Here is a 26,729-nt window from a genome sequence, read left to right as displayed (position 1 = left end):
ATATATATATATATATATATATATATATATATATATATATATAGTCAATTATTGATACACAAAAGTAATATTATTGTATTACCTAAACTTGTGATATTTTTGCTATAAATAGCCATGAATGCAAGCATTAAACTTGCACCATTTCTCACACTTACAAAATGTTTCTTTCTTTCTCTCCATTATCATCTTTGTTCTTACACTTCATTATTAATATTCTTAATCAAGAATCAATCCCTTAAATGTAGTTATAAATTTCTAAATCTTAACAGAAAACAATCGAGACGCACTACAACAATTTTAAAAAATATGTATCGTTTCCAGGCATCGTACAATACGTCATTAATAGTCAATTAAATTTTTAATTATACATTAAAATTAATAATAAAAATATCTTTGAAGAATCTTGCACATCGATGGAGACATGTCGGCGACTTCCACAATTATATGTGCTTCGAGACTTGTGCTATACAAATAATGTTATTTTCAGTTTAAAGCCTTTATTTTTAGTATGATCAAAATTGAGGCGAGTGAAATAATTTGGTAAAAAATGTGATCCAGCATTTAAGGAGTAATACTAGGTTAGGATAATTGAAATGGAGGAGTGTTGGTGGTTGATTTATGGCGAGCCTTCAAGATGATCATAGGTAAAAGGTTAGGCTAAGTGTGTGTACATTAGTTATGGATGGGCGATCGAGCTAGCAGCTGATGATCAAAAGCTTTATGTTGTTTGTAAGCCTGTATCCGTGAATAATTCAATCAATGCGGGTTCAAATCCTTGGGGGAGGTTTTTTCTAGGATTTTGTTGTGATGACAAGGTGTACGCCGTAAGCCATTCGGTTTAATTCAAAGCACACTGATACGCGTTGCACGATGTTATGTGAGGAGTTTCCTTCTAATGTGTGAGTGAGTGACATATGATCGCGAATGTGGTTAAGTCCCCTCTGAGTGATATTAATACTGCTGTTTAAAATAAAAGATTAGTTAGGGATGACAATTCACCCGATCCGATACATTACTAATGAATATGGATGATGTAAAGAAATGAGTAATAGATATAGATATGAATTTGAATGATCTAACTATTTCGTGGATTGAATATGGATGACAATTTATCATGATATTTCAATTGTCACCAGAAATATATACATACATATGTATGTATTAAAATACATGCATATACATCATCTGAACACCTCCATAGAGATCTACATATACAAATAACCTATAAAATTTTAATATATTAACGAAAAAACGAATTATGAAAATTACAAATATTAAATCATCACTAATAATCAAGGTTGCAAAATTCGCTATTTGGGGATTAATCGGTCGGGACTTTGGAAGGATTAATCGGGAATTCGGATATTAATCGGAGATTAATCGGATTGTACTGTATACATATAAAAATTATATGTGTAACTATCGAAAAAACTATAAATATAAAGATAATTTTTAACATAATTGTCTAAAATTATTCATTTTGCTTCAAAACTATAAAATTCTAGTTTAAATTCATGTTAAAATGTTAACTATTTTTTTAATTTGACTGACTTTGATTACCAAATTCAGTTTTGATCCATCAATTGACGTCGACTATATAATTAAACGGATTTTTGGAAATCGGAACGGATTGCTCATAAAAATGATTAATCGGGAATTAATCGGCGAGTAATCGGGTTTTTTACAACACTGCTAATAATATAAACGTACAAATTAAAATTAGTTTAAACATACATTTACTTATATTGTCACGTATTTGGTTCAATCAAAGTTACAATCTGCGGTAAATTACAATCACGAGCGGTTTGATACATTGTTAATTAGGATGCCAATTGAGAAATTATGAGGGGTTTGATAATGCTTATATCTCATTTTTATTAACTTATTATAAAATAAATGTTGGTTATATGTTGTGGAGTATTTTTTATCAATGTTACGGAGTAATTATTTAGTATAGGAAAAACACATGAAGTAAATGTTAAATATTGTTTATATTTAAAAGAATATAAGCAAATAAGCAATTTGAAATAATGTTCGTTATACTTGTTTGCTACAAGAATAAAGAACAAAACGATAACTTCTCAAACTCACCTTATAACCTCAAGTTAATCATTTCGGTGTTCCAATAAATAGTTGCCTTTTAGGGTATCGAGTCGGGGTTCTTTGATGGTTTGGTGAAGCGTGGTGCTTTAATATACCACCCTCCACGGCTACTTTGATCGGAGACAAATCGTCGAATCTTCTATCTTATTCGTTTGAGAGAAGCAGCCCCGAAAAGAAGATCGTGATGATAAGCGTAATGGTAAAATCGGGTTATCGTCGGGTTGTGGTACTTGTAATCCGATAAGGAGGCATTGTGCCTGTTTGCGCAGTGATTGTGAAGGTTTTTGTCGAGAATGGTATGATCCAACATGGAAGTTTCGGAGTAATTTAAAATCCTCCAAAGTCGTTGTTCTAAGGTTCTTGACGATGTTAGTGACAAAGGCTTGGTCAAGGTAATGGCATGGAAGGTTCGTTTTGTTTGCGAGACAACGATTATGCCATTGATTTCAGAGAGACTATTCAAAATCTCTTCACGCATAATTAGGGTGATGATCTTCTTGGTGTCTCTAATGTTGTAGATCTGGATGTTGACACGTAGAAGTCAACCGAGACCGATATTCCTTTGATTTTCTCTTACAAATCGCGTACAGGGAAGCCGGTAACATCCAAACAGGTGGATGGTAAATTTGAAAGACCGATTATGAAGACCAAAAAAGGGTCACGAGCGGCGGAAAAAAGGTGGTGGCATGTGAAGGGTAGATAGTCGTTTTCGTTCTTTTGTTAGTTTTGCTTTCTCGTACATGGTTTATTTTTAGTTCTCTTGTTAGTACTTAGTGGTGTGCTTTAATTTGTTCTCGTTAAAGTGTTCTTTTGTTTGTTGCCTTTGGTAGCTGTGAGTCTCAGTTTTAGATATTTGTCAAAGGTGTAACTTTGACAGGGACACCCCGACCATGTGCTTCATTTTAAAATCCACCAAACCTATCCTGAAAGGGTCGATTGCTGGGAAATTACCTTCACCGGGTCCCTAACCATGCGACAGACCAATCATCATCCCATTGTCACAAGAGTTGCAAATTCTTGCCTCGATTGGGGATTGAACATGCGCCATATATTGGTCAAGCTTTCACATGGCGGGGTTTCTAGTTTCGAGACTTGTCCGCTTCTCTATTTGTATCTCTCAGTTTTTAGGATCTTTTATTTTTTGTGAAAGTGTTTTCGTTATTTTGAAAAAAAAAATTGTTGTCTTTTAAGAATATTTTTATTTTTTTCCTCTTGCATGCATATACACATGAGGGTCAATTCATATATTCGTTTGAAAAATGATTTTCTTTCCAACTATTACCATATATATTACCATTACCATATATATTAATACCAACAAGCTTTTTGGTCGTTTTATGTCTTGATGGATATAGTTTTACCTAGGGAAGATTTCTGTAAAATAAATTATAAATTATATTTAGAGGGTAAAACACGTAAATATTTGTGGGTCAAATTGGTATGAACGAAAACTTGAAGGGTTAACATATAAGTTTTCAAATTAATATAATAATCACTAAATAAAATCTATTAAATTTTTTTGACGAGATTTATCTTTTTTTTTGTTGCCGCGAGTTAGGTTTCTCTGTCATCACCGTTCAACTCGAAATAGTTTTACGAACAAAACGCAACTAACTATATTCGAAACGAAGTTTTTTGATATATATATATATATATATATATATATGTATATATATATATATATATATATATATATATATATATATATAATAAACAAATTCAACTAATTATATCAAGTAGATGGCTAAAGCAAGTAGTAGTTTATGTATTTGTAAGGAAAAAAGACCTGACTTCGAGTCCCGCTGCCCCTTTTTTATTTTTTTTGTTTGTAATTTTTTTATCTCAATTTTTGCTAAACTTTAATTTTACAAAAGACGTTAGAAATGTTCCATCATATTTGATTTTGATATAAACTAGTCCGGACCGGTCCGCGCGTTGCAGCGGGAGCTTTCAGCATGCGTATTCAAATTTAACGTAGCGTTGTGTATTTACAGAGGGGAACACGGCCAATGTGTTTAGCACCGTTTTGGATGTCGTTGTGTTAATCATTTTTTAAAAAGTATCCGTTTCGAACGTAGTTAGTTTTGTTTTGTTCAATAATTTTTTTCAAGTGTAACGGTGCTGTCGGAAAAATTTAACTCGCGGCGAACAGAAAGATACGGGCTGTCGTTGTGTTTAGCATTTTTTAAAAAGTGTCCGTTTCGCGTATAGTTAGTCCCATTGGCTTCGTAAGATTTTTCCAAGTTGAACGGTGATCTTGAAAAATTTAACTCGCACCGAGCGAGAAGATAGGGTTCGTTATAAATTCGGGTGGAATTAGTTTTTATCATTTTAATAAAATTATATATTTACACTTTTTACCCCTGAAAAAGTGTAAGCTTCAAGGGCCATTATGTAAATAGAGCTGAAGTTGAGGGACCGTTTGTAATGTGAACGTGATCTCAAAACGACAATTCGATATAACTGAAACGACGGAAACCGCCACCACACTGAAACGACGGAAACCGCCACCACTTTTAGTATGTAAGTATCAATATTAATTAATATTAATATTAATATTAATAAAGAAGAGAAAGTATTAACAAAAAGAACGTTATCGTGTTTTGTTTATTAATCGTATTTTCAAAATTTTCTAATTTATAACATTATATATGTATGTAACAAGAGCGTAGGGGTGCGCGCTTCGCTGCTTATAATTGTATGCGATGACGTTGGTTATTTATTACAAAGTCAGTTTACATAGGAAAGTATTAATGATTTGAAACTAACAAACGGTCGGCTATTCATTACAAACTTAATTTACATGCCAAAATATTATAGGGTTACAAACTTACCATAATTTACATCCAAAATATAGAAGCAAAACAAATATGCCAAAAGCAAACTTATAAAGAAACATCTTAACATCATAACAATGATAAGTTCAATAATATCTAAATAAAATCTCCAAAACAAAAGACTAAAATAACAGAAACCTAAAACACATGACTGAGATAAATGCGAAGTTGATATATATATATATATATATATATATATATATATATATATATATATATATATATATATATATATATATATATATATATATATATATATATATGTATATATATATATATATATATATATATATTAATAGCTTGTTGAGTACGATTACGTTCTAAAACAAACGCCTCTGAGACAATTGTCTTCTAGACAAAGACGACACCTACAAATCTAATTCACTAGAACCATTTAACACATCGGATGAACAATGATTCGATAAATTATATTAATATACGATAGATATGTTCAAAGAGGAAACATAAACTTAAAACTCCTAAAAGTAATGACAATTGCCACCATATATACTCGAAAACATATACCAGGAATTACCAAATTACACGAGGATATAGCGGCACTTAATACCATGTATAAAATGTTAGCAAGTAGAAGTTGTAGAAGTGGACTGTGCCTTCTTCCAAATACAAAGTAATATCTTCATCTTCATAATAACATACGAAATTAGCTTATATGAGTTCTTATTGTACAAATGTAATCTTCATAGTGGTACAACTTCAAATAATGAAAAATTAAATTACAGCAATGAGTTTCCTTATAATTTCAAATATAGCTAACTTTGAAGATCTTAAAATCATCACAGTATGATAAATTGTATATGTTCAGGACTTAAGATCTTCAAGCATCACAAATGAAACCATCAAACTTGAAATTATAAACCAAAAAAGATTAAATGTATAACCCATAAAGATTGTTTTGCTCTGATAAGATCATAACGATCGAGTTCAATGTTGATAATTGATACTTACAATTGAAAAACAAAATAGGTTTACACTGACCCGTTTCGCCTTTTTGACCTGACCTATTTTGGTTTGTCCTGACCCGCCCATTTTTCCATTCTTTATTGCTACATGTACTCAACATCATGTAATCCTTGTAATGACGATTGACTAATGAATATTAAATCTGAATATGAGAACATTAAGACCAATAATACCTTTGAACTTCTATATGCAGTACCTATTTCTTACGTCTGCACCAAATATTTTAACGTGTACACTATATATTTGGGTCAGGTAAATGGAAATAACAAACACCCCAAAGCATTTAAATACAAATTATAAATATACCTGTTGTCAATTTGGAGCAACTTTACCTTTGCTGCAACTTCCAAATTACCAGTCAAGGAATTTGCCTAGTTTGTCTGCAAGTACCTAAGAGATCCACCAGATGTAACATGAGAAAAATAAGACACTGATTTATCCAGTTACAATAATACATTCAATGGTTTATACCTTGCGAATATATTGCAACAGGGTCATTTCGTGTTGTTCTTGGAACGTGTTTCGTTACGTTTCATGAGTCTATCCAATTTGAAACCAACAGTAGCACCTTAAACAATAACAAAATTATTTGATATAAAAAGCAATAAAAATGCATAGAAAAAATCGATTAATAACTCACCTCTTGCACTTCCCTGCTTCAAAGCAATTTTGAGAGAATAGATCATCTCCTAAACTTTACGGAACTCCTGATCTGATATAAGCACACCAACAACATAAATGTAGAGGTAAATTAAGTTTAATCCGATGAGGTAAATAGTCAACGATTAACTAAAAGAACAAAAACAATACTAAATTACAATATAACTACTTATAAGTAGCTACAAAATGCATGTAAATAGCATCTTCAGACTTGTGTACTAAACTGTAACTTAGAAGAGAATACTGTTAGATTAGCTTCTGAACTTGAAACTATCATTAGCTCCATGTAGAACTGTTACAAAAACCATAATTAAATTCATATGGTTACAGTTTAGTACACAGGTGATTGGAGGACTGAAGAAGGGAAGATGGAGAGGGAACCGTGATGTTTGGATAAAAAATATAGGAAATGGTAGAGATAAGGCCAAATACATGGAAGGCATGGGAGGATGTCAAATCACTTTAGCCAATAAGTCTCTTTGGTAACCTATTCAAGTTACCTCTTAAGTTGAGATACATGAAAACATGGGAGGATGTTCAATCACTTTAGCCAATAAGTCTTTTTGGTAACCTATTCACGTCATCTACCCCAACAATCCGCCAGTGGTTGTTGAAGTTGTGAATGTGTTGACCGTTTGACTTGTTGACTTTCCTTGACTTTCCTTTGCTTGCTTATGAATAGTATGAATAATAACTTGTGGACCAATGAGAGGAGAGGATTTGGTTGTGGTAATAGAAGATAGGGTAATAAGTAGTAAACTTACGTAGGCATTTGGTATAAAAATATCATGTGATACTACAAACAAATACTAAAGAACTTATATCCAAATGCAATCCCCGTAACAAGCAGTCCAAACAGTATCTAGTTTCATTCTAACAATTCTCTAACATAGTATTATAACAAGTGTCATTCTCAAATCCTCTCCAAACATATTTGTCATAAGAAAACATATTTGTCATACCGGTGGAACATGATGACGAAATATTGTTTGTACGTAAGTGATATCACTCAAATTATACATATTTTACATCACGATATTGGTTCTTTATTGTTGTTTATTTGAAGAAATGTGAAGACTTTGGTGATTAATTGAGTTAAAATGATAAATATAGCTCCAGAGGTCTTCGGGTTAATGTTTTGGATATTTCTTGCTAAGTAATGGTGATATTTGAGCTTAAAGTACGTTTAGATGCGAGAAAATGAAGTTTTACTGAGTCTGGAGTGAATCACGGTCGTGATAGAAGGTGTTCTTGTAATGACCCGCACTTTTTCGATCGTTCTATACTTATAAGATTAATATTTACATAAATTAAACCTTACCAACATGATAAGCAATCCAAATTGTTGAGACTTATGTTTTTGAAATGAGTTTTACACAACGTTTGACCGTCTAGTTTGACCGATGATATCACGAACTATATAACATATGATAATTATACGTTTGTGTATATATATGTATATATACATATTTAACATGATCTAAGGATGTTTTAATATCTCATTTTGTATTAATAACAATAAGTTATAAGTATATTTTGAAACTACTAACTTAAATTTTCAAAACGATAACCATACGTAACGTTATTTGACATAAATACTTATAACATATAATGTTTATACATATATCGTATATGTAATGTATTTAATCACTTTTAAAGACTTAAATACATAAAACAATATAAGTATATTCACAAAAGATAGCTATATTTGAATTCTCATTCCATTTTTCACAAGATTTTCTATACGTATATCTAGAGTATATGTACTCGTATCATACCTAGCTTCTATACGTATTTACTATTGGTATATACACATCAAATCACCACCAACCAGCCCTTGTTCATGCCTTATGTATAAGGTAACTACTTTTGATGTTTAGTATGACTAATTACATAAAAATACAACATGAAATTTTGTCCATGTTTTTCCATTAATCATGTTTTTATGGCCTTAAATACATCTTCCATTTTCAAATTTTATTACCTCATTTCTTTAACCAAAAACACACTCTTAAGAAACTCCATAACCATTCAGCTAGTATCCATGAAGATCTAGCCATAAAAACATCACTTAAACACCATAAGAAAAACCTTACAAAAACACTTCAAGAATCCTTTCAAGAACACAAGTTTACTTCCAATCTTTCATCCAACTCCATCACTCTTTTGGTTCTAGATTTTTACTTCTCTTTTACAGCAATCTTGTCCAAGTAACTTGAGGTAGTAACTTTGTTCATAACCTTATTCGATTCATATATATATAGCTATCTTATTTTATGGTATAAAATTTTAACAACAAGAACATAGTTTGAATGTTTTCAAACTTGTTTGCAAACTAAATAGATCCTTCTAACTTAACTTTTAAAATACTTCAAGACCTGTAATATATCATAAGTATATGCTAACTTAACAAGGTAAAACTTGGTTTTTCAAAGAACACCTTAAAAACTGAATTTACGACGTCGGAGTGCAACCGGGGGCTGTTTTGGGTTGGATAATTAAAAACCATCTTAAACTTTGAATTGGAGGTTTATTTTCTGGAAAAATGATTTTTACTATGAATATGATAACACATAAAAATTTCATGATTTAACTCAAAGTATAAGTATTTTTAGAAAAATAATCATTTAAGGTTGTTTACATGATGGAAAATGATTAACTTCATAAGTTTCACTAAAGTTTGACCTATGACCTGTGATTTCGAATACAAACTAAGGTATTTACAGTTCATAGTCTTAAAGAGGGACTCGATCCAAGGAAGTGGCAAGTTGAATAAACGAAAACGGAGTTGTAACGAAGAAACTATGACCAAAACGAGATCGGATATCTAAGACTAGTTTAGCTACGAAAATAATTGGAGAAAATTAAATAAATCACATCTTTTTAAAATAACATGATATTTTATATATATGTACTCATAATTTAATTTTATATGGTTCAGGATCACCCGTAAACAATACGAGAAGATTAATCATAAGATCCCATGATTGTACGCAACACGTCATTTGACAACACCGGTACTTTATGTACGCAACACGTCATTTGACAATACCGGTACCGTGGGTCAAGATTAATCTCGACCAATACATATACGATGGGGGTTTTTATTTATTTCATTGGGGGTTTATTAAACACCTAAAAATGAACCATTAAAATTGAATTACTAACATCGGACTGCTAACTACGGACTAAGGAATTATTAAAAGTATTATAAATATATATATGTGATGTTTGTTTAAAAAGAAAAGGTATTGATATATTATATATGGATAGGTTCGTGATATCAATCGGAGACCAAGTCAAAATTACATATCTTCAAGACGAAAGTGAGTATATAGTCCCACTTTTAAACTCTAAGTATTTCGGGATGAGAATACATGTATTTTATGTTTTACGTTATGGACACAAGTAACTGAAAAATATATTCTACGTTGAGTTGTACCACTGGCATACTTCCCTGTAGCTTGGTAACTGTTATTTACAGCGGTATTGTAAACGCGAATCCTGTTGATAGATCTATCGGGCCTGACAACCCCAACCGGACTGGACGACCAGTATTCAACGGTTGCACAGTACTTCGTTTTGTGACTACACTTGGTACGGTGTAGTAAGATTTCATAATAAAGGGAATATGCGACGTGATTAAATGTTAAGTATGGTTACCAAGTGCTCAACCACTTAGAATATTTTTATTAAAATGTTTATATATGAAATCTTGTGGTCTATATATATATATTGCTGCCGGCATTAAACCTATATCTCACCAACTTTATGTTGACGTTTTAAGCATGTCTATTCTCAGGTGATAATTAGAAGCTTCCGCTGCAACATGTTGAATTTAAGCAGGATCTTGCGTACTCATATTTGTGTCAAAAATAAAACTGCATATCCGAGGATTTGTATTGTAAAATATGCTAGAAATCGTGTTGTTATCATCATTTGTAAAGTTTGTAAGTCTAAGATTATCGCTAAACGATAATCATCTTTATTTTGTCTAAAGCTTGTATCAAAATAAGAATTATGGTTTGTAATGTAAAATATATGCAGTTGTTCTTTTAAAAATGTCGCATATAGAGGTCAATACCTCGCAATAAAATCATACGTTATCTAACACGTTCTTATGGTTAAGGACGGGTTATGACATGTGGTATAAGAGCGGTGGTCTTAGCGAACCAGGTTTGCATTAGTGTGTCTAACTGATAAGTCGTTAGGATACATTAGTAAGTCTGGACTTTGACCGGGTCTGATTTAAAAACCATTGCTTATCATTGTTGGTTAAAATTTATATGTAAATATTATGTAGTACTAATGGGTTAGTTGTTATGTGATAGATGTCGGGCTCGAAACTTATTATCACATTCAGCGACTCCGAATCAGAATCTTCAGGTGGCGTTTCAGTCATTAACCTATCCGATGACGAAAATAATATCTTTGGGGAAGACTCACAAATTCCGGATGAACCAACAATAAAGAACCCGGAAAGTGAACCCGAGGAGGAAAGTGAACCCGAGGAAGAAATACAAGAAATTACGAAAGACAAGTTCGAACTAGGAAAGAAACGAAAGGCTAATGAATTAAAAAATTCAAATCCTGAGTTTAGTAAGGATGATGTGGCACCAACTCCACTAGACACTACCACCCCTATTCCCGCTATTCCTATTCGTTCTATCCTGGCATCTAGTTCTTCAGCCCCACCGCCAAAATATAGGCAGACAGCTAGGATAAGCGTTAGGCCATTCCTTGAACCTAAACGTCCTAGAAAATAGACCAAACGATGCGCTGCCGTATTAAACCATGGGATCATATAATGTTTTGTATAATATTATTAGAGTGGTTTGCTTAATGTTCGATGTAAGATAAGCATATGTAAAATAGTGAAGTATGAAATGCAATAATTTTCCATGGTTAAGTATTATTTAGATTATAGTAATTGGTTCTGTACTAAGCTATTAAGTATGAACATTAACGGGTAGGTACTACCCTAGATATAATTATAAAACGCTAATAAGAAGAAAAGGCTTTTATAATAATACCTAGTTCATATTATTAACAAGCTATAATGTACTATAAATACACACTACATCTATAATATTCCATGTGAATAATTATTTTCTTTCATTAGGAAATGGCGCGATTGAATCGAATGACGGAACAAGAAGTCGAGGAATTCATCAACCAGCGAGTCAATGACAGAATGTTATGGGTCGAAGCTGCAAGAGCTGCTGCAGTTAACCCAAATCCTCGTGTAGGATGCACCTACAAGACGTTTCAAGCTTGCAAGCCCTCATCATTCAGTGGAACGGAAGGACCGATCGGTTTAACCCGGTGGATAGAAAAGATGGAGACTGTGTTTAAAATCAGTGGTTGTGTTGAAAAGGACATGACCAAGTATGCATCGTGCACTTTACAAGATAGTGCACTCACGTGGTGGAAAAATTACGTGAAGGCTGTAGGAGGAGATGTAGCTTATGATACCCCATGGGAAGAATTCAAAATAATGTTAATCAACGAGTATTGTCCAAGGAACGAGGTTAGGAAGTTGGAAGATGAATTACGAAGCCTGAAGGTTGTTGGTACTGAAATCACCAACTACAATCAGCGATTCATGGAATTAGTTTTGCTATGTCCTGAATTGGTTCCAACCGAAGAACGGAAGATTGAAATGTACAAAGATGGTTTGCCCACAAAGGTCAAGGCAAACGTTACAGCATCGAGACCTAAGACAATTCATGAAGCTATAACCATGGCAAACGAGCTAATGGATCAGGTCATCTTGGATAAGAAATCATCCAATACTGATGTGAAGGTATTGGGTAACAAAAGAAAGTGGAATGGAAATTATGATCGAGGTAACCAACAACAATCTTTTAAGAAACAAGAAACCACGAAAGGTGCGGGTAGTGGTTCAGGTTTTGGTTACAAAGGACAAAGTCCTTTATGCAACCGATGCCACAAACATCATTTTGGTTACTGTAGTGTGGTATGCAACAAGTGTAATCGACAGGGTCATCTTGCTGAAGATTGTAGGGCTCTCGTTACAAATACAAATGGTACCAAGACTCCTGCCACCAATGAAAATAGAACTGCTTTGGCTACCGTTACTTGTTTTGGGTGTGGAAAACAAGGTCACTATAAGAGCCAGTGCCCGAATCCAGAGAAGAGTGTCGGACCTGCACGTGGGAGAGCATTTATTATTAATGCTAGAGAGGCACGTGAAGACCCGGAGCTTGTTACGGGTACGTTTACCATTAATAACTTATCAGCGTCTATTATATTTGATACTGGTGCCGATAGAAGTTACGTGTGTAGAAATTTTTACACTAAATTGAATTGTTCATCATTACCTCTAGATGCTAAGTACATGATTGAGTTAGCTAATGGTAAACTAATTAAAGCCGATAAAATTTGTCGTGATTGTGAAATAAATTTAGCCGGAGAAACGTTTAAAATTGACTTAATACCCGTAGAATTAGGAAGTTTTGATGTAATAGTCGGCATCGACTGGATGTCCAAAGTAGGAGCTGAAGTTGTGTGTGCCAAGAAGGCAATTCGCATTCCTAGTAAGGATAAAATGCCGGTGATGATTTATGGAGAGAAGGGTAATTCAAAGCTAAAACTCATTAGCTGTTTGAAAGCCAAGAAGTGTTTAGAAAAGGGATGTTATGCTATTCTAGCACATGTTAATAAAGTCGAAAAGAAAGAAAAAGAGAAGTGCATCAACGATGTGCCTGTGGCAAGAGATTTTCCTGAAGTTTTTCCGGAAGAGTTGCCGGGATTACCTCCATTTAGATCTGTAGAATTTCAAATAGATTTAGTACCAGGAGCTGCACCAGTGGCTCGTGCTCCATATAGACTTGCACCGTCCGAATTAAAAGAACTTCAAAGTCAGTTAAAAGAATTACTAGACCGTGGATTCATACGACCAAGCACTTCACCGTGGGGAGTTCCAATTTTGTTTGTTAAGAAGAAAGATGGATCTTTTAGGATGTGTATAGATTATCGTGAATTAAATAAGTTAACTATCAAGAATCGGTATCCACTACCGAGAATTGATGACTTATTTGATCAACTGCAAGGATCATGTATTTATTCGAAAATCGACCTAAGATCGGGTTATCATCAATTACGCGTCAAAGAAGAAGATATACCGAAAACTGCTTTTCGGACACGTTATGGTCATTACGAATTTTTGGTCATGCCGTTTGGGTTGACAAATGCGCCAGCTGTATTCATGGACCTCATGAATCGAGTTTGTAGTCCATATTTAGATAAGTTTGTTATCGTTTTCATTGATGATATTCTTATCTATTCCAAGAGTGAGCAAGAGCATGAGCAGCATTTAAGGTTGATATTAGAGTTGTTGAGAAAAGAACAGCTATATGCTAAATTTTCTAAATGTGCTTTCTGGTTGAAAGAAGTGCAATTTCTTGGCCACGTTGTTAGTAGCAAAGGAATTCAGGTTGATCCAGCAAAAGTTGAAGCCATTGAAAAATGGGAGACTCCTAAGACACCAACGCAGATACGCCAATTTTTGGGTTTAGCCGGTTATTATAGAAGGTTTATTCAAGATTTTTCCCGAATAGCTAAGCCGTTGATAGCGTTAACGCAAAAAGGGAAGAAATATGAATGGACATCTGAGCAGGAGAGTGCATTTCAATTACTAAAGAAGAAGTTAACTACGGCGCCTATTTTATCGTTACCAGAAGGGAACGATGATTTTGAAATATATTGTGACGCTTCGCGACAAGGTTTTGGTTGCGTTCTTATGCAACGGAAGAAAGTTATTGCATACGCATCCCGACAATTGAAGATTCACGAGCGGAATTATACGACACATGATTTAGAACTGGGAGCAGTCGTGTTTGCATTAAAGATATGGAGACACTACTTGTATGGGGTTAAATGCACTGTGTTTACTGATCATAAAAGCCTTCAACATATTTTTGATCAGAAACAGCTGAACATGAGGCAACGTAGGTGGGTCGAGTTAATAAAAGACTATGATTGTGAAATTCGTTATCATCCCGGGAAAGCGAATGTGGTGGCTGACGCACTAAGCAGAAAGGAACGAGAACCAATTCGAGTACGAGCGATGAACATAAAAATTCGCATGAATCTCAACTCACAAATCAAAGAAGTTCAACGAGAAGCACTTACTAAAGAAAACATAAGAAATGAAATAATGAAGAAGTATGAGAAGCAACTCATTATACGGGAAGACGGAATTCGATATTTTGCAAACCGTATTTGGGTACCGAAGTTGGGTGGATTAAGGAAGTTGATATTGAATGAGGCACATAAGACAAGATACTCGATACATCCTGGAGTTGGAAAGATGTACCAAGATCTTAAGACACATTATTGGTGGCCTAATTTAAAGACAGACGTTGCAACATATGTTGGGGAGTGCTTAACTTGTTCCAAGGTCAAAGCAGAACACCAGAAGCCGTCAGGGTTACTTCAACAACCAGAAATCCCAGAATGGAAATGGGATGGTATTACCATGGATTTCATCACGAAGTTACCAAAGACTGCCTGGGGATACGACACCATTTGGGTGATTGTTGATCGTCTTACCAAATCTGCACATTTCTTGCCTATAAAGGAAACGGATAGAATGGAGAAATTATTACGATTATATATAAAGGAAATTGTTTCAAGGCATGGAATACCTATTTCCATTATATCCTATCGTGATAGTAGATTTACCTCAAAGTTCTGGCAATCACTACAGGAGGCACTAGGAACTCATTTGGATATGAGTACCGCATATCATCCGCAAACGGACGGGCAGAGTGAAAGAACAATTCAGACTCTTGAAGACATGCTCAGGGCATGTGTGATCAATTTTGGAAACGGATGGGATAAGTATCTACCATTAGCAGAATTCTCGTATAATAATAGTTATCATGCGAGCATTAAAGCTGCACCATTCGAAGCATTGTACGGAAGGAAGTGTAGATCTCCTATCTGTTGGAATGAAGTAGGAGATCGACAATTAACTGGTCCCGAGATCATACATGAAACTACTGAAAAGATAGTACAAATCAAGGAGAGATTGAAAACAGCCCGTAGTCGCCAAAAGAGCTACGCCGATGTCCGAAGGAAACCATTAGAGTTTCAGATCGGTGACATGGTTATGTTAAAGGTGTCACCATGGAAAGGTGTAATACGTTTTGGAAAAAGGGGTAAACTGAACCCAAGATATGTAGGCCCGTTCAAGATCATCGAACGCATTGGACCGGTAGCTTATCGACTCGAGTTACCGCAACAACTCGCCGGAGTACATAATACCTTTCACGTCTCAAACCTTAAGAAGTGTCTTGCAAAGGAAGATTTCACCATTCCTCTTGAAGAAATCCATGTCGACGAGAAACTACAATTCGTCGAAGAACCAATCGAAATCATGGACCGTGAAGTTAAACAGCTCAAGCAGAGCAACATACCGATCGTTAAGGTTCGTTGGAATGCTCGAAGGGGTCCCGAGTTTACTTGGGAATGAGAGGATCAGATGAAACAAAAGTATCCACACTTGTTTCTCGATGACGCAAAATAGGTACAATTTTAAAATTTCGGGACGAAATTTATTTAACGGGTAGGTACTGTAATGACCCGCACTTTTTCGATCGTTCTATACTTATAAGATTAATATTTACATAAATTAAACCTTACCAACATGATAAGCAATCCAAATTGTTGAGACTTATGTTTTTGAAATGAGTTTTACACAACGTTTGACCGTCTAGTTTGACCGATGATATCACGAACTATATAACATATGATAATTATATGTTTGTGTATATATATGTATATATACATATTTAACATGATCTAAGGATGTTTTAATATCTCATTTTGTATTAATAACAATAAGTTATAAGTATATTTTGAAACTACTAACTTAAGTTTTCAAAACGATACCCATACGTAACGTTATTTGACATAAATACTTATAACATATAATGTTTATACATATATCGTATATGTAATGTATTTAATCACTTTTAAAGACTTAAATACATAAAACAATATAAGTATATTCACAAAAGATAGCTATATTTGAATTCTCATTCCATTTTTCACAAGATTTTCTATACGTATATCTAGAGTATATGTACTCGTATCATACCTAGCTTCTATACGTATTTACTATTGGTATATACACATCAAATCACCACCAAACAGCCCTTGTTCATGCCTTATGTATAAGATAACTACTTTTGATGTTTAGTATGACTAATTACATAAAAATACAACATGAAATTTTGTCCATGTTTTTCCATTAATCATGTTTTTATGGCCTTAAATACATCTTCCATTTTCAAATTTTATTACCTCATTTCTTTAACCAAAAACACACTCTTAAGAAACTCCATAACCATTCAGCTAGTATCCATGAAGATCTAGCCATAAAAACATCACTTAAACACCATAAGAAAAACCTTACAAAAACACTTCAAGAATCCTTTCAAGAACACAAGTTTACTTCCAATCTTTCATCCAACTCCATCACTCTTTTGGTTCTAGATTTTTACTTCTCTTTTACAGCAATCTTGTCCAAGTAACTTGAGGTAGTAACTTTGTTCATAACCTTATTCGATTCATATATATATAGCTATCTTATTTTATGGTATAAAATTTTAACAACAAGAACATAGTTTGAATGTTTTCAAACTTGTTTGCAAACTAAATAGATCCTTCTAACTTAACTTTTAAAATACTTCAAGACCTGTAATATATCATAAGTATATGCTAACTTAACAAGGTAAAACTTGGTTTTTCAAAGAACACCTTAAAAACTGAATTTACGACGTCGGAGTGCAACCGGGGGCTGTTTTGGGTTGGATAATTAAAAACCATCTTAAACTTTGAATTGGAGGTTTATTTTCTGGAAAAATGATTTTTACTATGAATATGATAACACATAAAAATTTCATGATTTAACTCAAAGTATAAGTATTTTTAGAAAAATAATCATTTAAGGTTGTTTACATGATGGAAAATGATTAACTTCATAAGTTTCACTAAAGTTTGACCTATGACCTGTGATTTCGAATATAAACTAAGGTATTTACAGTTCATAGTCTTAAAGAGAGACTCGATCCAAGGAAGTGGCAAGTTGAATCAACGAAAACGGAGTTGTAACGAAGAAACTATGACCAAAACGAGATCGGATATCTAAGACTAGTTTAGCTACGAAAATAATTGGAGAAAATTAAATAAATCACATCTTTTTAAAATAACATGATATTTTATATATATGTACTCATAATTTAATTTTATATGGTTCAGGATCACCCGTAAACAATACGAGAAGATTAATCATAAGATCCCATGATTGTACGCAACACGTCATTTGACAACACCGGTACTTTATGTACGCAACACGTCATTTGACAACACCGGTACCGTGGGTCAAGATTAATCTCGACCAATACATATACGATGGGGGTTTTTATTTATTTCATTGGGGGTTTATTAAACAACTAAAAATGAACCATTAAAATTGAATTACTAACATCGGACTGCTAACTACGGACTAAGGAATTATTAAAAGTATTAAAAGTATTATAAATATATATATGTGACGTTTGTTTAAAAAGAAAAGGTATTGATATATTATATATGGATAGGTTCGTGATATCAATCGGAGACCAAGTCAAAATTACATATCTTCAAGACGAAAGTGAGTATATAGTCCCACTTTTAAACTCTAAGTATTTCGGGATGAGAATACATGTATTTTATGTTTTACGTTATGGACACAAGTAACTGAAAAATATATTCTACGTTGAGTTGTACCACTGGCATACTTCCCTGTAGCTTGGTAACTGTTATTTACAGCGGTATTGTAAACGCGAATCCTGTTGATAGATCTATCGGGCCTGACAACCCCAACCGGACTGGACGACCAGTATTCAACGGTTGCACAGTACTTCGTTTTGTGACTACACTTGGTACGGTGTAGTAAGATTTCATAATAAAGGGAATATGCGACGTGATTAAATGTTAAGTATGGTTACCAAGTGCTCAACCACTTAGAATATTTTTATTAAAACGTTTATATATGAAATCTTGTGGTCTATATATATATATATATATATATATATATATATATATATATATATATATATATATATATATATATATATATATATATTGCTGCCGGCATTAAACCTATATCTCACCAACTTTATGTTGACGTTTTAAGCATGTCTATTCTCAGGTGATAATTAGAAGCTTCCGCTGCAACATGTTGAATTTAAGCAGGATCTTGCGTACTCATATTTGTGTCAAAAATAAAACTGCATATCCGAGGATTTGTATTGTAAAATATGCTAGAAATCGTGTTGTTATCATCATTTGTAAAGTTTGTAAGTCTAAGATTATCGCTAAACGATAATCATCTTTATTTTGTCTAAAGCTTGTATCAAAATAAGAATTATGGTTTGTAATGTAAAATATATGCAGTTGTTCTTTTAAAAATGTCGCATATAGAGGTCAATACCTCGCAATGAAATCATACGTTATCTAACACGTTCTTATGGTTAAGGACGGGTTATGACAGTTCTGGTCGTAATAAGTTGGCAGGGATTGACAGAATTCGGTAATTGGTTAATCACGGTCGCAACAGGTGCATCGCGGTCGCGATGTTGTTTGTGGATCCCGGTCTTGATGGGGTTATCGTGGTCGCGATGCGGGCTCGAACTGGAGACTTTTTGTGCAGCTATAAATATTCGAAGTTTTTAGCCCTAATGGGGAGTGCAGTTTTCCAGCTACGAATTAAAAGGGTTTTTGAAGACCTAAACCCTACTATTGAAGATTTGCTTATTCTTTGCTTCTATTCAGTTGATCATAACGTTTGGTACTCGTTTTTGTTATCATTTTATCTTTGTAATCATGAATACTGTTAGTTTTTATTGTTCATTCGTTTCTTACTATTTTAATATGCTAGGCTAAATCAGTTTAGTGTTTGCTTGAATGTGAAACTATAAATATCGGATTGTTCTATCTTAAGGATTTAATGTTTGTGTTTGAAATTAATTGTGTTTGATTAAAGATCTACTCTTATGCATGTTCTATGTTCTTAATTCAATTACATGGATTGTTAATCGTTTAATGTGAGTTAAATTTGAGATGCAATCTATGCTTCAACATTTAGGTGATCTAGACAATTAGAGAAGTGACTTCAAGTGAGTGTGTCATTGATTTAATTGGTAATTGAAAGGCTTGTGAATTGCATGATAGTGAAATTATTGCAAGTGATTGTGATAATTGGGACTTTATGTGAGTTTAGTCTAAATCGAGTCTCAATAGTTTCTGTCAAATATAGTTTAATCTCTTGAAGCGAGTTTATGTGAGTTTACTAACTTTGATTGATTAGAACTTTGTGAAAAGTCATACAACTATTTTAGAAACAAAATAATCCATAATAATCGCAAGAACAATCCATATTAATAGTGAATCATTCAAGTGGACACTGTTTTATCTTTATTGTTAATTCGTTTTATCCATTTCACGTCGATTGCGTGAACCAAAATACAAACCAAATCTTTTATTAAATCTCTAGAATAATTACTAGTTTTAAGATCTCGATTAAACTGCTCTCTGTGGAAGGAACTGGTCAATTTACTTATAGATTACTGCATGATCGGGTTATAGTTGCTTGTAAGTGTGTGATCATTGTTAAGTTTTTAGCTAGTTATTTTAAGGTACGATTTCACATATCAACTTTTTTGCGCCGCTGCCGGGGAGCGATTCTGTAACATCCGTGTTACATCCGTCCCACATCGGTTGGAGAGGGGAACGAAGCATGCCTTATAAGGGTGTGGAGACCTTTCCTAGTATGACGCATTTTGGGACCACAAGTGCAACAGATCTCATGAAAACTCTGCAGTTAAGCGTGCTCATGCGAGAGCACTACCAGGATGGGTGACCTTCTGGGAAGGTGCTCATCATGTGCGGACAATATCATGCTACGGGGAACGTGTTACCTGGGGTGTTACAGATGGTATCAGAGCTGGAGCCCGCATCGATGTGCACTGCGGGGACGCAATGTCCTGAGTGGGGGAGAGTGTGAGAACTCATCCCACATCGGTGGGGGAGGAGAACGAAACACCCCTTATAAGGGTGTGGATACCTCCTCTAGTGGACGCGTTTTGAGGTGAGTCCCGAGAAGCAAAACCGTGAGCCACCGTGCGTCGGGGCAAAGCGGACAATATCCACTACGGGTTGTACTCGGGCTGTTACAAGATGCTCATGTGGTATCAGAGCTGGTATAACCCCGTCCATGTGTGGCGGGTTAGTCGTAAAGGAGGTTCTCACAGTGTGACCTGTGGTGAAGCATTGGCTCTTACTCCTTGCGATCCCTTACGAGGGTTGGCAGTAGCTGAGAGGCAGGCCCTAAAATCAGTATCTGAGGTACACTCAGTGGTCGCCAGATAGTTAAGGCACTGGGTGGTACGGTGGTTGTCCCCACATGAGCTTCAGGTGGTATCTGTAGTCACCCGAACTTTTCCATGTTTATATATATTAATTGAGATTGATATTTACATGATTAAATGTTTCCAACATGTTAAGCAATCAAACTTGTTAAGACTTGATTAATTGAAATAGGTTTCATATAGACAATTGACCACCCAAGTTGACCGGTGATTCACGAACGTTAAAACTTGTAAAAACTATATGATGACATATATATGGTTATATATATAGTTAACATGATATTATGATAAGTAAACATATCATTAAGTATATTAACAATGAACTACATATGTAAAAACAAGACTACTAAATTAATGATTTTGAAACGAGACATATATGTAACGATTATCGTTGTAACGACATTTAATATATATATATATATATCATATTAAGAGATATTCGTACATCATAATATCATGATAATATAATAATTTAAAATCTCTTTTGATATTATAAACATTGGGTTAACAACATTTAACAAGATCGTTAACCTAAAGGTTTCAAAACAACATTTACATGTAACGACTAACGATGACTTAACGACTCAGTTAAAATGTATATACATGTAGTGTTTTAATATGTATTCATACACTTTTGAAAGATTTCAAGACACTTATCAAAATACTTCTACTTAACAAAAATGCTTACAATTACATCCTCGTTCAGTTTCATCAACAATTCTACTCGTATGCACCCGTATTCGTACTCGTACAATACACAGCTTTTAGATGTATGTACTATTGGTATATACACTCCAATGATCAGCTCTTAGCAGCCCATGTGAGTCACCTAACACATGTGGGAACCATCATTTGGCAACTAGCATGAAATATCTCATGAAATATCTCATAAAGGTTATGGTTTGTTTTAAAATGAATGCAGTCTTTGAAAAACGTCTCATATAGAGGTCAAAACCTCGCAACGAAATCAATTAATATGGAACGTTTTTAATCAATAAGAACGGGACATTTCAGTTGGTATCCGAGCGTTGGTCTTAGAGAACCAGAATTTTGCATTAGTGTGTCTTATCGAGTTTGTTAGGATGCATTAGTGAGTCTGGACTTCGACCGTGTTTACTTGAAAAATGATTGCTTAACAAATTTTGTTGGAAACTATATATTTTTAACATATGAATATTATGTGATATATTAATCTCTTAACGCGTTTGATATTATGTGATAGATGTATACCTCTAGAACAAGTCCCATTGACTCACCTAATAATAATGAAGAGTCAAATGTAAATTGGAATGATTCGTGGACTGATTCACAAGTTCCCGAAGAGGAACCGGAAGAAGAGTCGGAACCGGAAGAAGAATCGGAACCGGAAGAAGAATCGGAACCGGATGAAGAAATAGAACCGGTGGGGGAAATAATAAAACGGTTAAGTAAAAGAAAATCCTCAACCAACCGACCAAGGTTAATTATGGTCAATGGTGTTTCCGCCAAGGAAGCAAAATATTGGGAGGATTACCAATTCTCCGATGAATCGGATTCCGACGAGAATTCCGATGATGTTATAGAAATTACCCCAACTGAATTTAAAAAGGCAAAAGAAAATAATAAGGGAAAGGGCATAAAAATAGAGAAATCTAATTCCAACCCCGATGAACTTTATATGTATCGTCAACCCCCGAAGTCCTTAAGTTGTAACAATGACCCGGGAACCTCTAAACCACCAGGTTTTTCTAAACCAATGTGGATCACGACGGCTCGTATTAGGGGAACATCATATATCCCTAGAAACTTGGCAAAACGAACTAAAACCGAAGAAGAAGAAACAAGCGAGTCGGAATAAGATAGTTGTATTCGTGTGGTGTAATATATGTAATATAGTGTGCTTATGCTTTATGATATATGTAAAAATTGCTTGTATTAATAAGTATTTTTTTTATGAATCTAACTCTTGTCTATTTTACAGTATAAAAACACAAAATGGATAGACAACCCAATATTTTAAGAGACCTACCCGGAGACATGATTGATGAAATCTTGTCTAGAGTCGGTCAGAATTCTTCGGCACAACTATTTAAGGCGAGATCAGTTTGTAAGACATTCGAAGAACGTTCCAAGAATGTCTTGGTTTATAAGAGACTTTCGTTTGAAAGATGGGGGATATCACATTGGGAAACCAATAAGTTACGATGTGTTTACTTTGACGCATATATTGCGGGGAACCCAAATGCTATTTTACGCAATGGGTTAAGAAATTATTTTGACTCAGTATATCCGAATATAGGACTTCGTGATTTAGAAAAAGCGGCTAACATGCAACATAAAGAAGCATGTTATGCTTACGGGTTAGTAATGTTCGCTTCTCACCAAAGTGAGAACAAGAACATCGGGCTACAACTATTAAACAAAACGTTTCCACAAGTGACGGAGTCGGTAATTGGGGTAAGAAATGAGGTTTTTAGATTATTACGGGACTGTTGGACATTACGTAACCCTCGTCCCTTTGATGACGTTACAACACGCTGTCTTATCAACGGCCATAACGGTTATGTTCCACAAGACCAAGGATGGGAAGTAGTCCTAGTAAAACCAGAATGCATGACTTGTTTCTGGACGTATGAATTACGTGTCTTTATTACCTTTGCTGAACGAATTGTGTACTAGCTAGAATTATCTTCACAACTATCTTGTATCAAAGTTATTGTGTGCTATATTTCATGCTTTATGTAAAATAAGCGGTATTGTAAGTTTGTAAAATATTGTATAAAAGTTTGAACGCGAAATATTATTATAATCAGTTTTTCATATAGAATTGTAGTAGTTGAATTGTATATTAGCTACTAAGTATGAACTTAACGGGTAGGTACTACCCGAATTTAAACTTATAAAACGCTAATATGAAGAAAAAGCTTTTATAAATGAGTTCATATTATGCTACGAAATACTATTAACTACTCTTAATATTCTGTATGATTAACTTGTTCCATTTGACTATTTTGAAGGAAATGGCACCGACTACTCGACACACCGTGAATATGAATGAAGAGGAATTCCGTACTTTTCTAGCTTCAAACATAGCCGCAGTACAGGCTGCGCTACATACCAACAATAACCTTGGATCTGGCAGTACAGGAAATCGTGTAGGATGCACCTACAAAGAATTCACTGCCTGCAAACCTTTGGAATTTGATGGAACCGAAGGACCGATCGGATTGAAACGGTGGACCGAGAAGGTCGAATCGGTGTTTGCCATAAGTAAGTGTACTGAAGAGGATAAAGTGAAGTACGCTACGCATACCTTCACAGGTTCTGCGTTAACATGGTGGAATACCTATCTAGAGCAAGTGGGACAAGACGATGCGTACGCACTACCGTGGTCAGCATTCAAGCACTTGATGAATGAGAAGTACCGTCCCAGAACCGAGGTTACGAACCCAAGGATTTGATATTACCACGTATGAAAGACGATTCACAGAATTGTGCCTATTGTGTCCGGGAGCATTCGAAGATGAGGAAGAGAAGATCGACGCGTTTGTGAAAGGATTACCGAAAAGAATCCAAGAAGATATAAGTTCACACGAGCCCGCCTCCATACAACAGGCATGTAGAATGGCTCACAAACTAGTGAACCAGATTGAAGAAAGAATTAAAGAACAGACTGCTGAAGAGGCCAATGTGAAGCAATTCAAAAGAAAGTGGGAGGAAAACGGTGATAAGAATCACCAATACAACAACAACAGCAATTACAACAATAATCGCAGCAATTATCCCAACAATCGCAACATCAATCGCAACTACAACAAACGGCCCAACAACAACAACAACAACAACAACAACAACAACAACAACAACAGCAACTACAACAATCATCCCAACAACAATAATAACCGCAACAACAACAACAATCAGAAGCAGCTATGCCAAAGGTGTGAAAAGAATCACTCGGGGTTCTGCACCAAATTTTGCAACAAGTGTAAAAGAAATGGTCATAGCGCGGCGAAGTGTGAGGTCTACGGACCAGGGGTTAATAGAACGAAAGGAACAAATGGTGTCGGAACGAGTAATGGCGGAGCAAGTAGTGTCGGAGCAAGTTATGCCAATGTAGTTTGTTATAAATGTGGAAAACCGGGCCACATTATTAGAAATTGCCCGAACCAGGAGAACACGAATGGACAAGGCCGTGGAAGAGTTTTCAATATTAATGCGGCAGAGGCACAGGAAGACCCGGAGCTTGTTACGGGTACGTTTCTTATTGACAATAAATCTGCTTACGTTTTATTTGATTCGGGTGCGGATAGAAGCTATATGAGTAGAGATTTTTGTGCTAAATTAAGTTGTCCATTGACGCCTTTGGATAGTAAATTTTTACTCGAATTAGCAAATGGTAAATTAATTTCAGCAGATAATATATGTCGGAATCGAGAAATTAAACTGGTTAGCGAAACATTTAAGATTGATTTGATACCAGTAGAGTTAGGGAGTTTTGATGTGATAATCGGTATGGACTGGTTGAAAGAAGTGAAAGCGGAGATCGTTTGTTACAAAAATGCAATTCGCATTATACGAGAAAAAGGAAAACCCTTAATGGTGTACGGAGAAAAGGGCAACACGAAGCTACATCTTATTAGTAATTTGAAGGCACAAAAACTAATAAGAAAAGGTTGCTATGCTGTTCTAGCACACGTCGAGAAAGTACAAACTGAAGAAAAGAGCATCAATGATGTTCCCATTGCAAAAGAATTTCCCGATGTATTTCTGAAAGAATTACCGGGATTACCCCCACATCGATCTGTTGAATTTCAAATAGATCTTGTACCAGGAGCTGCACCAATAGCTCGTGCTCCTTACAGACTCGCACCCAGCGAGATGAAAGAACTGCAAAGCCAATTACAAGAACTTTTAGAGCGTGGTTTCATTCGACCAAGCACATCACCGTGGGGAGCTCCTGTTTTGTTTGTCAAGAAGAAAGATGGTACATTCAGGTTGTGTATCGACTACCGAGAGTTAAACAAACTTACCATCAAGAACCGCTACCCACTACCGAGAATCGACGACTTATTTGATCAACTACAAGGCTCGTCTGTTTATTCAAAGATTGACTTACGTTCTGGGTATCATCAAATGCGGGTGAAAGAAGATGATATTCCAAAGACTGCTTTCAGAACACGTTACGGTCATTATGAGTTTATGGTCATGCCGTTTGGTTTAACTAATGTACCAGCTGTGTTCATGGACCTTATGAACCGAGTGTGTGGACCATACCTTGACAAGTTTGTCATTGTTTTCATTGATGACATACTTATTTACTCAAAGAATGACCAAGAACACGGTGAACATTTGAGAAAGGTGTTAGAAGTATTGAGGAAGGAAGAATTGTACGCTAAGTTTTCAAAGTGTGCATTTTGGTTGGAAGAAGTTCAATTCCTCGGTCACATAGTGAACAAAGAAGGTATTAAGGTGGATCCGGCAAAGATAGAAACTGTTGAAAAGTGGGAAACCCCAAAAACTCCGAAACACATACGCCAGTTTTTAGGACTAGCTGGTTACTACAGAAGGTTCATCCAAGACTTTTCCAGAATAGCAAAACCCTTGACTGCATTAACGCATAAAGGGAAGAAATTTGAATGGAATGATGAACAAGAGAAAGCGTTTCAGTTATTGAAGAAAAAGCTAACTACGGCACCTATATTGTCATTGCCTGAAGGGA

General features: G+C 34.8%; 1 long non-coding RNA gene across 1 annotated transcript; it reads right to left on the bottom strand.

Moving 5' to 3' along the window:
* Positions 1-5,243: 5,243 nt before the first annotated feature.
* Positions 5,244-6,959, bottom strand: LOC139866994 (uncharacterized). Its single transcript, XR_011765719.1, has 3 exons — positions 6,565-6,959; positions 6,396-6,492; positions 5,244-6,314 (listed from the first exon to the last, which is right to left on the bottom strand). It is a non-coding gene; the product is annotated as an uncharacterized lncRNA (long non-coding RNA).
* Positions 6,960-26,729: the final 19,770 nt, after the last annotated feature.

This window comes from Rutidosis leptorrhynchoides, chromosome 9 (genome assembly GCF_046630445.1).
Source record: "Rutidosis leptorrhynchoides isolate AG116_Rl617_1_P2 chromosome 9, CSIRO_AGI_Rlap_v1, whole genome shotgun sequence".
NCBI classification, from domain to species: Eukaryota; Viridiplantae; Streptophyta; class Magnoliopsida; order Asterales; family Asteraceae; genus Rutidosis; species Rutidosis leptorrhynchoides.
Note: the sequence above shows the minus strand (reverse complement) of the source record. Positions and strands in the feature narration are given on the sequence as shown.